We start from the raw sequence: 6,000 nt of genomic DNA, 5'->3' as shown, positions 1-6,000 counted from the left end.
TTTAGCCAGACTCATCAAGAAAAAAAGGGAGAGGACTCAAATCAATAAAATTAGAAATGAAAAAGAGGAGATTACAACTGACACTGAAGAAATACAAAGGATCATAAGACACTACGAAAAACAACTATATGCCAATAAAATGGACACCCTGGAAGAAATGGACAAATTTTTGGAAAGGTACAACTTTCTCAGGTTGAAACAGGAAGAATTAGAAAACATAAACAGACCAATCATAGGTAATGAAATTGAAACTGTAATTAAAAATCTTCCAACAAACAGAAGTCCAGGACCAGATGGCTTCACAGGTGAATTCTATCAAATATTAAGAGAAGAGTTAACACCTATCCTTCTCAAACTCTTCCAAAAAATTGCAGAGGGAGGAAGACTCCCAAACTCTTTCTACAATGCCACTGTCACCCTGATACCAAAACCAGACAAAGATATCAGAAAAGAAGAAAATTTTATAGACCAATATCGCCGATGAACGTAGACACAAAACTCCTCAACAAAATACTAGCAAAGAGAATCCAACAACACATTAAAAGGATCATACACCATGATCAAGTGGGATTTATCCCAGGGATGCAAAGATTCTTCAATTCACAAATCAATCAATGTGATACACTATATTAACAAATTAAAGAATAAAAACCATATGATCATCTCAATATATGCAGAAAAAACTTCTGACAAAATTCAACACCCATCTATGATAAAAACTCTCCAGAAAGTGGGCACAGAGGGAACCTATCTCAACATAATAAAAGCCATACACGACAAACCCACAGCAAACATCATTCTCAATGGTGAAAAAATGAAAGCATTTCCTCTAAGATCAGGAAAAAGACAAGGATGTCCACTCTAGCCACTATTATTCAACATAGTTTTGGAAGTCCTAGCCACAGCAATCAGAGAAGCAAAAGAAATAAAAGGAATCCAAATTGGAAAAGAAGTAAAATTGTCACTGTTTGCTGATGACATGATACTATATGTAGAAAATCCTAAAGATGACACCAGAAAACTACTAGAACGAATCAATGAATTTGGTAAGGTTGCAGGATACAAAATTAATGCACAGAAATCTCTTGTATTCCTATACACTAACAATGAAAGATCAGAAAGAGAAATTAAGGAAACACTCCCATTTACCAACACAACAAAAAGAATAAAATACCTAGGAATAAACATACCTAAGGAGGCAAACACCTGTACTCAGAAAACTATAAAACACTGATAAAAAGGGCTTCCCTGGTGGTGCAGTGGTTGAGAGTCCGCCTGCCGATGCAGGGGATATGGGTTCATGCCCCGGTCCGGGAAGGTTCCACATGCCGCAGAGCGGCTGGGCCCATGAGCCATGGCTGCTGAGCCTGCGCGTCCGGAGCCTGTACTCTGCAACGGGAGAGGCCACAACAGTGAGAGGCCCACGTACCGTTAAAAAAAAAAAAAAAAAAAAGGATAAAAAAACAAGAAAACACTGATAAAAGAAATCAAAGACAACATAAACAGATGGAGAGATATACCATGCTGCTGGATTGGAAGAATCAATATTGTGAAAATGACTACACTACCCAAAGCAATCTACAGGTTCAATGCAATCGCTATCAAATTACCAATGGCATTTTTCACAAAACTAGAACAGGAAATTTTACAATTTATATGGAAATACAAAGGACCCCAAATAGCCAAAGCAGTCTTGAGGGAAAAAAACGCAGCTGGAGGAATCAGACTCCCTGACTTCAGACTATACTACAAAGCTACAGTAATCAAGACAATATGGTACTGGCACAAAAACAGAAACATAGATCAATGGAACAAGATAGAAAGCCCAGAGATAAACCCATGCACCTATGGTCAACTAATCTATGACAAAGGAGGCAAAGATATACAATGGAGAAAAGACAGTCTCTTCAATAAGTGGTGCTGGGAAAACTGGACAACTACATGTAAAAGAGTGAAATTAGAACACTCCCTAACACCATACACAAAGATAAACTCAAAATGGATTAAAGTCCTAAATTTAGGAACAGACACTATAAAACTCGTAGAGGAAAACATAGGCAGAACACTCTTTGAAATAAATAATAGCAAGGTCTTTTTCGACCCACCTTATAGAGTAATGGAAATAAAAACAAAAATAAAGAAATGGGACCTAATGAAACTTAAAAGCTTTGGTGCAGCAAAGGGAACCATAGACAAGATAAAAAGACAACCCTCAGAATGGGAGAAAATATTTGCAAATGAAGCAGCCAACAAGGGATTAATCTCCAAAATATACAAAACAGCTCATGCAGCTCAATATCAAAAAAACAAACAACCCACTCAAAAAATGTGCCGAAGATCTAAATAAACATTTCTACAAAGAAGACATACAGATGGCCAAGAAGCATATGAAAAGATGCTCAACATCACTAATTATTCAAGAAATGAAAATCAAAACTACAATGAGGTATCACCTCACACCAATCAGAATGGTCATCATCAAAAAATCTATGAACAATAAATGCTGGAGAGGGTGTGGAGAAAAGGGAACCCTCTTGCACTGTTGGTGAGAATGCAAATTGGTACAGCCACTATGGAGAACAGTATGGAGGTTCCTTAAAAAACTAAAAATACAGGTACCATACGATCCAGCAATCCCACTCCTGGGCATACACCCAGAGAAAACCATAATTTGAAAGGATACATGCACCCCATTGTTCATTGCAGCACTATTTACAATAACTAGGACATGGAAGCAACCTAAATGTCAATCGAGGGCTTCTCTGGAGGCGCAGTGGTTAAGAATCTGCCTGCCAATGCAGGGGACACAGGTTTGAGCCCTGGTCCGGGAATATCCCACATGCTGCGGAGCAACTAAGCCTGTGCACCACAACTGCTGATCCCGCGCTCTAGAGCCTGCGAGCCACAACTACTGAGCTCGTGTGCCACAACTACTGAAGCCCACGCACCAAGAGCCCATGCTCCGCAACAAGAGAAGCTACTGCAGTGAGAAGCCCGCGCACCACAACAAGGAGTGGCCCCCACTTGCTGCAATTAGAGAAAGCCCGAGTGCAGCAGCAAAGACCCAACGCAGCCAGAAATAAATTTTTAAAAAATTTTGTAATTAATTAAAAAAAATGTCAATCGACAGAGGAAGGGATAAAGAAGATGTGGTACATATATACAATGGAATATTACTCATCCATAAAAAAGAACTAAATAATACCATTTGTAGCAACACGGATGTACCTAGAGATTGTCATACTGAGTGAATTAAGTCAGGCAGAGAAGGACAAATATCACATGATATTGCTTATATTTAGAATCTAAAAAAATGGTACAAATGAACTTATTTACAAAACAGAAGTAGAGTTAAAGATGTAGAAAACAATCTTATGGTTACCAAGGGGGAAGGGGGGGAGGGATAAATGGGAGATTGGGATCGACATATACATACTATTGTATATAAAATATACATGGGAAAAATTAAGAACCTGAGTTCCTAGTAGGTCAGGAACTGACTACATTAAGAATCCTTGACATTTCAGAGATCTCAAGCATTATAGCATATAACTTTGAGGTTGACTCCAGCTATAATACAAAACTTCACGATAATAAATGTGTACCTTTGATAAATTTAGATTGCATTTTGAAGTAAAATATGACAGAGCCTGTCTTTAAATTAGTAGTACAGTACCATGCAAAATGATTCAAACTTGGAGACTATTTTATCGTTCCTCAAGCATTCATTCTACTGGTATTCCATGAGTACACAGAACAGAGGTAGTATTTGAGAAAGTATACCTTATTATTACCTTGATATATTTAATATCATAACTGTGAATTTAAATATAAGAAGAATTTGATATTTACTAAATTAACTCAATGCTCTGATTGAGATTACTCTATCTGAACTGAAATGTTCAAAATATAACACTAAGTAAAAATATAAATAGTATAAATACTAAATATCCTATTTAAAATACAAGCATAATACTAAAAATAATACCATATTTTTTAATATCTAAAAACTTTTAATCTGATCACTGGAGGTTTTCTGGGGTTTTATTTTGAATTAAAACCAATTTTCATTTCCTTTCTCAATTGTGCTAAGATGACTTTGCTTTAGGTCTGGGCCTCTCTTTATTCAGAGTTCTTGGTAAAGTGTGCAGAAATTCCAGACTCAGTGCCCTAAGGCGCATCAGAGCAAGACTAAAGGACCAAAGACATCTCAAGCAGAACAACAGTGATTTTCCTTTCAAAGTCCTCTGTTTGGATGGTGTACACATGGAAAAATGGTATAAACTTCGTCACTACTTGGGAGGCAAGAGGGTATACTAGAAAGTACCCTGATTTAAGAGACAGGAAACCCAGTTCTAATTCTGGCTTTACTAACAACTAGCAGTATGACCCTTGGTATAGTTAAAGTTCTTTGGGTTTAAATAAGAAAGATGGGCTCATATTCTATGATTCCAGTTGACAAAAAATCAAGAATCAGCTACTGATCAAGAACAATATACAGAAATTCAAGCCATGTAAGGATTATTTTTTAAATTTTAGTAATGTATCTATATATTTAGTACTATAAATTTTTTTTTCAGCTCTGTTCAGGGCACTTTGATTGGTGTTATGAGAGAAAAAATAGCCCCATCCCTCCCGCTCTCTTGAAACTTACCACTCAGTTAGTTCACGCTTTCCTCAAGCCTCTTCCCGTGCTGCTCCCTTTCTTTCAGCAGAAAACCTTGCATCCTAATTTAAAGATAGAATTAAGCTTAGAGGTATAAGCTACCTGACGTCTAAAGCCATTCTTAGAAACTCATCTCCATTTATAACAAGCCTCCCTTTCTTCCTCCAGTTTGGAAGAAGGTTCCTGGCACCTGTTCCACCTGTGCTTTGGTCCAACTCCTCCCTTCCTCTGAGCTTCTAAGCCCAGGCCCTTCGTTATTCTTTATAATGGCTTTTTGCCTGAGCCTAGTAAAGTGTTTAAGACTTAGAGCAACTAAAACACAACCTAGGTATTCTCTTCCTGACTAGGTACTACTCATTCCCTTCCAAAGAATAGCCCATGCTTGCTATTTCCACTTTCTTACATCTCACCATGTGAGGGAAGATAAATTGCTGTTGCCATTGTAGCTGTCCTGTTGGATGTCCCACAGACTGGATTTGGCTGATTGCATCTTCGTGGTGATATTAACTCATCCTTCTGGCTGTTGTCTTTCCTGTAAACTGGAATTTTGTTCTAAAGGCTTAATTAGATTCAGATGCAACATTTTGGCAACATAGTTTTTATAAAAACATGAATTTTTTTGTTGTCATGTTACAAGAAAGGCTGTGAGGCTTGAATCAGCCTGTGCACTCTACAGGCAGGGTAAACCCATATTTGGCACGTGGCTAAATTTCATCTCACTCATTCTAATCCATTCTTGGCAGGCTTCTGCTTCCAAGCAAAGATTCAGATTGAAACTTCTTTGCAAAAAACACCACCAATGGCAAAGATTCAGATTGAAACTTCTTTGCAAAACACCACCAATGGCAAAGATTCAGATTGAAACTTCTTTGCAAAATACCACCAATGACCTTCTAACTGCCAAATCAAATTTCTGTGGTGTGACATGGTTGACCATACCCTGAAAGTGACACAGGGAAGATGTATTACTGAGTTGATCACTGCTGTGGGAGACTGGGGTTCAGTTCAGCAGGGGACCTTCTGATGATCTACACAGAATGCATTTCAGAATTGGCCCTTTCTTAAAGTCGGGATTCTGAGGCATGTATCTACCAATTCCCAGCCTCCGCCACATGAGGACTACCCTGGGGGCATGAACATCCCCTCAAACTCCTGTCCTGTGGTTGCAGGATCCTTCAGAGGAAGCCCTGAGGCAGAAAAACGAAGTAAAGTAGCCTATTACCATGGCCTGAGGGTGTCCATCCTAGTTGCAGCTGGGGTCAGAGGTTAGCCATGGGATACCACATGCATCCACTGGTGTCTCCAAATCTGATCTGACTCCTGTATTCTCAAAC

Source organism: Phocoena sinus, chromosome 18, assembly GCF_008692025.1.
Source record: "Phocoena sinus isolate mPhoSin1 chromosome 18, mPhoSin1.pri, whole genome shotgun sequence".
NCBI lineage: Eukaryota > Metazoa > Chordata > Mammalia > Artiodactyla > Phocoenidae > Phocoena > Phocoena sinus.
Note: the sequence above shows the minus strand (reverse complement) of the source record.